Raw genomic sequence first — 9,359 nt, 5'->3', positions numbered from 1 at the left:
GAAGTACTCAGTAACTCAAAAACAAAGGGATTGATGGTACAGAAATGAAATAGTCATACATAACAAGCTAAAGAATAATGCAAAGAAATGAATCCAAATATGAGGCATCAGGAAAAGGATTTGAAGACTTTTGATGCTGGAAGATACAGGGCAGCACAAATATATTTCTTTAACTAGTGTACTTACCTGTCAATAGTGGATGGGGCAAAACAGTGAAGGCATTGAGTGCATATGGAAATTGCATTTGATTATTTCATATATCTGAGGAATTATTTGTTAGAAAGAAAAAGGAGGAGGAAGAGCTGGAGGACGGAGAGAAGGAGACTGATGCCAAAAATAACCCTTATAGGATATCTGGTCCTGTTTGGAATGTCCACTGAGACATTTGGTCCAAGCCAAAAGGTCCTTGATATCTGGTCTTGTTCAAAACATCTATGGAGACATTTCATCCACACCAACGTATCTACCTCACACCATGCGTCCTTACCAGATAGGCTACTGAGGAAGGAAGGGTTATTATTGGCGATACAGCCATAAACAATTATTGGACCAATGCAACATGATACTATTTTTTTAAATGTATTAATCGCCCCTCAAAAACAAAGTATTTGTTTTTGAATCCAGGAACATTTTCTAAGTGTGGATGTTTTGAATGTGACCAAATTTCCAGAAACTTTTGGTATGAATCAAATATCTCCATGGATGTTTTGGACAGGACCAAATACACACTACTCTCTATATAAATATAATACACTAAAACTAAGGAAGAATAGTAAAAGATTAAAATATATTGAGCACCTACTATGTGCTTTAAAAGTTTTCCCCCAAGTAAAATATATGTCAAGTAAATATTTTCTTTTAGACTAAATGCCTGTGAAAAATGTCATAGTGATTTATGAATAGAAATTAATATCTAACTGCTTAATTTTACCTCACAAATCAATATTTTACAATATGTATTGAAGAGATTTTTCTCATAGATAACAAAGGAAATTTCTATAATTCTGACTCCAAATATTTATGCTTTTAACTGCTATGTGATTGATGATGACAGAAACTTTTGCTGTGTGGTACGTGTGTCTTTCTAGCATTCAAATCAAGATGTGAATGCTTCAAGTCATGAGATTATAAGGAAGACCTTTTTAAAATTTAGCACAATGCAACTAAATGTGTAATGTTACTAGAAATGAGGTCACTAAACAGATGAAAGATTTATAAATACTGTAAAAGCAATGATACTCCTTAGAATTTTTTTCAGAATATTAATGACTAAAACATTGGGAACTGAGATTAGCATTAATGTTAGAACCACAGTCAAATAGACAGTGCTTTGAAGAATGCAAATATTTTGAAAGACTTTTATAAAGAACATCACTTTTTATTATATACAAACCTACACTTTTTGTTTTAATTATGCATGATACAAGGTGCAAATATTTTTAAAAAGAACACTTTTAAATTGTTTCAACAAAACAAATACCAAAACCAACTGAAATTATTTAATATAAAAAATTTCTATAAGGTCTTTAGAAACCCAATTGTTATCCCTCCTACTGAACTATATATTAGATTGAAATGACCAAAATTTTAACTGATGTTTGAAGTGAGGAGGTGAAGTGGGTAATAATGCCAATCAGAGTAGCATCCAATGTGAAGATATGTTCTATGGATTTTTGTCATTGTTTAGAAACAATTATATCTACAAACTCATAATGCAATTTAGGTATTTAATTTCAGAGAAAAGATTGTGTTTGCACATAAAATTTTGTTTTCATAAAATGAAAAGTAACAAAATAAAACAGCTATCTAAAATATATATTTACTTGATAAAAATTAGATCTGTTACAATTATAATTTTTTGAATATAAAACAAATTTTAACCCCATTAGATATTTTTAAATTTTCAGAAATATTATGAATGATCCCATAGAGTAATTTTACTTTTTATTTAAACTTTTGTTCAAATAATAATTAATAGCAAATATTTATTGAGACCTCTATATGCCAGTACCACTCTAAATACTTTTTTGACAAAATTCACATTTAATGGAGAATTTAATATTCATAAACTACTCCATCATCCTGTCTTTACAGATAAAAAGTGACATAAAGAGAGCTTAAATATGTTGCTTGAGATAACATATATAGCGATTCAAAGATATAATTTATAATCAGAGCTTATACTCTTAAACTCTAATAAGCTATAATATAAAGGTGACTGTTCTGTAGATTTCTTGTAAAAATAAACCTAAAATTAAATATTGATACTTAGTTATTAAATATGCACTTATTTGAATAATAATGGAATAAATGTAGAATAATTTCTATTCTATATAATTTATATGTATTAACCCATTTAATGCCAAGAAGTTAAAAGTACAGCACTCCGGTCCAGAATGTCCAACACTTTATTCTATAGGCAAGAATACTGTATCCAGAAGAAAAGCAACATCCAATAAAATGCTTACACTGATATTTGAAGAATACTAACATTTTTGTATTACATCATTTACTGAACATAAAACTCAAATAGTCTATCAATTATATAAGATACATACAGGGTGTGATTTCCTTATATTAAGATGAGAAAATGGAGGATGCAAAAGATGAATTGTTGAAACTTCATAAATACCATAAGTAGTAGGACCAATGCCTAAAATCCATCTGTGCATTCTCTAAATCCTCATATTTTTTCTGCTGAGAGTTGTTAAATACCCATAGATATGGCTGTTGTTCAAAACTTCTTTTCATCACCATTTTTAAGAGCCTGTTGCATGTTTGAAACTTTGCTAGGCACCTAGAATACAGAGATAAAAATATGGCACTTTGCTTACAGATGGGTTAACTGAAGCCCCAGTTCATACTTGTCCTTGTGTTCCTTTGTGTTCAGCATCTATCTTGAACAAGAGTGTCCTGTTGGGCCAATAAATTCTATGCCAACCTCTTTATAGATCCAAGAATTTAATCTTGACAAAGACAAGGAATGACTCTTAAATTTCTTAAATACTATCTGGAAGAACATGCAAGATGCCAAGCACTTAACTCTGTACCCAGCGAGTTACTTGAAAGACCTATAGCAGAGATAGAGGCTTACAGGTGGGATGGGAACTCACCAGGTGATTAGAGTGATGATAGACATGAAGAAGTGACAAAGAAAAAGGCAAATAAGTCAGTACAGTGGGTGTATAGCAGAGATAGAGCAAAATGGAAGACCCGATATGGGTCCAATTAAATTTTTCAGTGAGGGTTTTCTTCTCTTTTGGCATAGTTCTAGGAGCTGAGGACATTTTGATAAAATAGAGACAATTTACTTTCTTGTCTGGTAATATCATAATGCAAGCAAATTAAAGAGGCAATGAAAACAGATTTAGAAAATATTAATAGACTGGAATAGAGCACCTAGAGCATTCTTATGCTGCAATTACTATTAAGAAAATATTTTGCCACACTAATTCATCTATCCCTAGAGGATTACTAGGAGCATTTAAAGACAAAAAGGAGGAGAGACATTTTTTCTTCTTCTTTTTAAAAAATTTCTATATCTGATTCAGAAGCCTTTATCGCTTTAATAATAAATAGCTAATAAAGTGTCAAAATGAAGCAGGTATGACTCTAAACAAGAAGGAATATGCAAACCAAACAGCAGAGCTGAAAATCAAAATAATTAAATGTAAGAAATAGTCTACAGGGACTTTCCATTAGCCCATAAAAAGGGAAAATTTGCTCGCAGCTAAAAGAGGGAGGTGAAGTTATAAATAACAAGCAAAAGCCTAATTCTTAATTTGTAAGGGAAATAGGGCCAAAATTAAAAAGAAAAAGCTACTTTATGACAAAAATGTAGGACATTTGACTAAGCGAATAATATTTCATTAAAAGGATATTTTATTAAGTACTTTGTATATATGTCATCACTTTTGAGAATCTCTCTTGCAGTCTTTCCATATCAATAAGTCCCTTTCAATAATCTCACATTATTTATGAGGCCAGCTCCTTCAGCCCATTGCATTTTATCCTCATTGAATTAGATCTCAACAATCTGACCAGAGTCAATGTTGCATCACATCAGACATGACTGTGAAATCTCCCCTTCTCCCTATATTTAACTTTTATATCTCTCTCTGATTAATATCTTCCAAGAAGAATTGGAAGAAAGGAGTGTTTTTCCTTCTTACCAGAACCATCTTCTCCACAGCACAAGGGATCTATAATAAGAACCAGGATACTAGGGAAGTCCATAGTTGCCAGAGGAGACAGCTGCTACTGAAGGAAAGTATTGTTTCTGCTTATTCTGGGAGACACATGGCCAAGAGGATCTTCACTAGAATATAGTGGAGTTGAGTACTTTTCTTACTCATGTAATTCTAGAAAGACTCACATGTAACAAAGACGATTTTCTGCATTCTAGGTATAAAATTCACTTTCTGAATTGAATGTATTTCTGTGCATTCTATCCTCATCATCCCCCTCCTTGTGAAAATAGGGAATTGTCTCTCACTTGGTCTCTTGAGACTGATTTCCTGGCTTGTGTCTCCTCAAACCATTCTCCACAGAGCAGCTAAAGTTATTATTTTTTTTAATGCAATCTGGTCATGACATTCACCTGATTAAAAGCCTCAAAAGCCTCATGAGTTAGTTCATTATTTTCTATAGAATAAAGTCCAAATATCTTAGATATATTCTCAGACTTTCACCACCTGGTCTGAGACGTCTTCTCTGACAAAGGAAACTTACTCTGTATAAAAGAGATTTTATATTTTTTATTTGTCCTTCCCAGGGAAAACGTACTGCTTCAAAGACTGTATTCTTCTTCCCTATAGTACTGTGTACCACATAGTAGCGTAATTTCTTGTTTCCCTCTCGGCTCATTGTTTCTGACATTCTACTATACGTTTCTTTTACTCACTCTTTTAACTCACACTTAGCACTTAATGGAATCCAAATAATTAGTTGTTAGTTGAATGAGTGAATGAATGAGAGACTGAATGGATGTACAAACCTGTCCCTGACTGTGGCATGGGCCTGGACGTTTCCTTTAGTTTGTTCATACCTCTAGTTCCTGTTAATACAACTGGATTGGAAAAATTACTACACTTAAAATTGGGACATGTGGCCTCAAATCCCTTGGTTCCATTTTATTAAATGTTATGTTCTTTGTCTTCTCTGGGCCTGTTTCCAACCCACAAAATGAACGTTTCCTTACAGAAGAGTTATAAGCATCAAATATGGTTAATGTAGGCAGAAACCCTCGATAACTTAGGTAAATATGTCAATTTCTAAGACACTAATGTTGATTATCCTGTTACAACTTTAAAACTGTTTGATCCTGATGTGATTTATGTGGCACGCTCATAAATCACTGTCACATGTAAGATAGCAGAAATAGCCAGCTTAGTTCTCTCAACAGACTGAGCAAATATTTATATCATTTTGATGTTAAGAAAATGAACAGCAGATTTCCCAGGAATTCTTTTTCACTCTGGTGTGGGCTAGACATGGCCATCTGTGATAAAGTGTGTAGGTGACAATGTAATTCCCATGGAGCCAAGAGTCCCGGATCAGACAACATCTCATCAACTTTCTTAGATTCCAGCTCTATGCTAGCTTCTTCTACATGGGCTTTGTAGTCACATATTCTAAAGTCACATCCTAAGTGAGGATCTCAACTTGGGTTGGAAGATTACAATAGCTTAGAACTACCTGTGCTTCAGTAGCAAGAAAGTTTGGTCTTGAATGAAGCCTTAAAGAATACAAATGATCTAGATAGATCAAAATGGAAGCTAAAGAGTATTCCAGGTCAGAAAAAACTCAAATAAATTTTACCATTAGAAAAAACATTAATGGGAAATTAGGCAAATTAGATGTCTGCTATGCTTGCTGGATTTAATACCCCTTTCTTTGCTTTGTAGAACTATATGATGACTAATTTTTGGGGAGAAAAACAGTACAATGTGTCAAGTTAAGTTGCACTAGTTAAAATGAGCATAGGCAAAACATAAATAGAGTCAGGCATTAAACATTTTTTTCCCTGAATATATTTTTGTTATTTACACTTTTTTCTTTTATTTTATATGCCATGAATCATTAATTATTCTCTAGTTTTAATAGTAAACACTTCTAAATATATTTGCCATTTCAATAAATATAATTTAATTTTCACTGGAAGATTTAATAATATATTTTCTGAGTCTTAGAAGATATTAGATTTTTATTTTTCCTTCAAATATTGTTTTGAAAATATACAAACATTAAAAAAAAACATGTAAAAAGTACCTTATTATAAAGAAGCGAAAGGTTAAAGAAGTACAAATTAATAGTTGATAGATGGTCACGGGGATGGGGAGCACAGCACAAGGAATGCAGTTAGCAGTAATGTCATGGCTATGTGTTGAGCCAGAGGGAACATAGAGTAATCAGGTGGATCATTTCATAAACTATATAAACATCTAACCAATGTACTGTATTCTTGAAACTAATAATAAAATTGAATTTTAAAAAGTTACTTTTCTTATCGAAATTTTTTTCTTCTAGAAGAGGTAATATTTACTTTCATTATTTAGTATGAATTCATTTGTATATTTGGTTAACATACATTTTAATTGAGACAGTGGGAAATGCAAAGGTAAATTAAATATGTCCTCTGAGGATAAGGTATCCATGGAGGAAAAAACATATATTATTTATATAAAACCTGAATTTCTGATTAATCATTTGCTTTTTTAAACTGATACCATGGGGTATTTATAAATATTGAAAATTTAGTAAGAAATTTTCATTTCATAGTATGGTAAAAAAAGGTAGCAAGGAAATTATTTTTTAAATTAAAAATTAAAACTTTTGAATTAAACATTTTAGTTTTAGCTATGAAAATTTTAAAAAGCTACCATGTTTCTCTTGCCTTTTATTCAGTTCTATCTGCAAGTGGACACTGTTGGTGTTTGTTGGTTATCTTGCAAAAGTTAATTTTTGAGTGTCATCCTTGTGCAGGGGCCATGCTAATCTCTGCATCGTTCCAATTCTTGTATATGTGCTGCTGAAGCGAGCACTGCAAAAGTTAATTCTTAGGGCACAAAGGCTCTGACTTAATTTTCTTTACCTCATTCTACTGATGACATGAAGAATGTCTCTGTATAAAAGAGATATTTATATTTTTTATTGTAGTGAACTCACACTATTACAAAGCTGATGTTAATTCTGAATAGATCTCAGTAGAATTCAGTCTTGTTTGCTTCTCCCTCCTATTCTACCATTTATTATATATTTTCTTTTGCCATTGTTCTTTAAGAAATCATTCAAAAAACATTTTGGATGTCTATTGTTCCCTTGTTGCCATTTTCAGAGGAATTATAATATTCAGGGTTATAATTATACACTTTCATAAAGTCAAACACATTTTTAGATATTTGTGGCAGCTAATCTTTCTTTTTAAAATTATGCCATATAGTTATTTCAAATTCTTAGTCAGTTCGCAACAGCAACAAGTCTATATTTTTGTCTTGGATTAGATTTTCTATTTAATAAATTTAAAGTTGTCAATGAAATTTTGAAATCTGTTTATTATATATTCTAAAGGATTTATAACATGTTAAAAATAATGAATTATGAAAGTGGGTGATTTTATTATGCCTGATAATTATAACTTTATAATTCATTATCACTTCCACTAAATTCTGAGGGGTGCCTCAAATCCTGGTTTAACTAAATATATATTAAAGCATTACTAGTATTTGCCGGATGCTGTATTAATATTAGTAATAGACACAATGAGAATCTCTAGCCTCAAGTCTTGCTATCTATTTAGAGGGCAATATTATAAGAATATATTTGACTCACATGGTATACAATGAACTGCAAAAGTTTGTCATAAGGGCCTGTGATTGCTTTGCAGACTCTAAGGCTTTACCTAGTCGAAGGGTTTCTAACTGTAATCCTTGTTTGAGCCAATTTATACAGGAGCATTCTTCATTCAAAATACATATCTGTTCTTCACACTTCTAAATTGAGTTGGTGACCTGACTCTAGAAGAATAAATATAATTTGGGCATTTTACATGGTTGAGGAATTAATAAATATATTTCAGGCAAGCAGAAAAACATGAGCCTTGAAGTCGAATGGGCACAGAGTGATTGTGAGGCAAAGAGGAACCCATAGGAAAGAATAGAGTAAGCAGAAAGGTATAGAAAAGGATTCATAGGCAATATAGAAGTATAGGAATGAAAGTGTTATAGGAGAAATAGATTATCCTGGAAACTTTAGGCAGAGGGGAGACATAGTAAAAGAACCTATCTGTCAAATCTCGTAACGAGCAGGTATGACAGGCAAAGCGGCTTAGAACTATTACCTTTATCCTAGACAAGTTCTAATGACAGCTTGGACTGAGATTTGGAAGTGACAATGTAAGAGCAACTGATGAGAGTGCTTTGTTTGTTTCCAAAAATAATAAATCTTAGTAACTGTCTTGACAAAAGAAAGGAAGAAGAGAGGTGGGTCAAAGTAATTGTAAAGTTCTGATATTGCTTAAACAAGGATGGTAATGACATGCATGCAGACAAGGACATTGGGAAATGAGTTTATTTAGAGTCTGGGTATAGTTGGAGGTGAATCACTTACATGTTCGATTTTTTTTTAGACACTTTCATTCTCACTCTCTCTCTCTCTCCTTCCTCTCCTTCCTCTCTCTCAATTTGTGGCAGTTTTTCTACCTTCTTTATCTTCCAAGCAGGATATCATTTGCTATCGCTCATAAAAATAGCTATTTCTAATGTTTATTAATTTAGGTATTACTCTAAGTGATTCATATATTTTGACTTGATTTATTTTCATAACATTCTATAAGATAGTTACTAAATTTTTATTATAAAACTTTACAGATGAGAAAAATGAACTCCACGGACAAAGAAAGAAAACTTGGAAAAGGCCACAAAGATACAAGTTCTAGGGACAATTTTTAACACAGGTAGCGTCTGCTTTTATCTCCTGATATATACAGCTTTCGTCATCACAAATAGTTTAATATAACTATGTCACATCTATTATACCTCTTTTAGCTCTTACATCTTCCTCTTTTCCTTAAGTATTATCATTCCATCATTCAGACACTCCATCTTTTACTCATCTTGTTACAAGTTCACAACTGATCTCTTATCCTCTAAATGCTTCCTAGTTTAATGAATGCCCTATATTAGAAAACTGGCCATGCTTCACTATTACTTTAACAAACTTACAAAGACATCCAATAACCCCTAACATGCAGTGAAATAAACATGGAAGGTAAGGCCATTTATAGTCTGATGATTATACATACATCTAACTTCTTTTCCCAAAACTCTCCTTAACAAACCTGCTGAGTAGACTCACTGCCT

General features: G+C 32.2%; 1 pseudogene; it reads right to left on the bottom strand.

The window, feature by feature from the left end:
- Positions 1–6,951: 6,951 nt before the first annotated feature.
- LOC112474655 lies at positions 6,952–7,043 on the bottom strand (annotated as a pseudogene).
- Between the last annotated feature and the right edge of the window lie 2,316 nt (positions 7,044–9,359).

The sequence above is a fragment of the Pteropus alecto genome, unplaced genomic scaffold (assembly GCF_000325575.1).
Source record: "Pteropus alecto unplaced genomic scaffold, ASM32557v1 scaffold7, whole genome shotgun sequence".
Lineage (NCBI taxonomy): Eukaryota > Metazoa > Chordata > Mammalia > Chiroptera > Pteropodidae > Pteropus > Pteropus alecto.
Note: the sequence above shows the minus strand (reverse complement) of the source record. Positions and strands in the feature narration are given on the sequence as shown.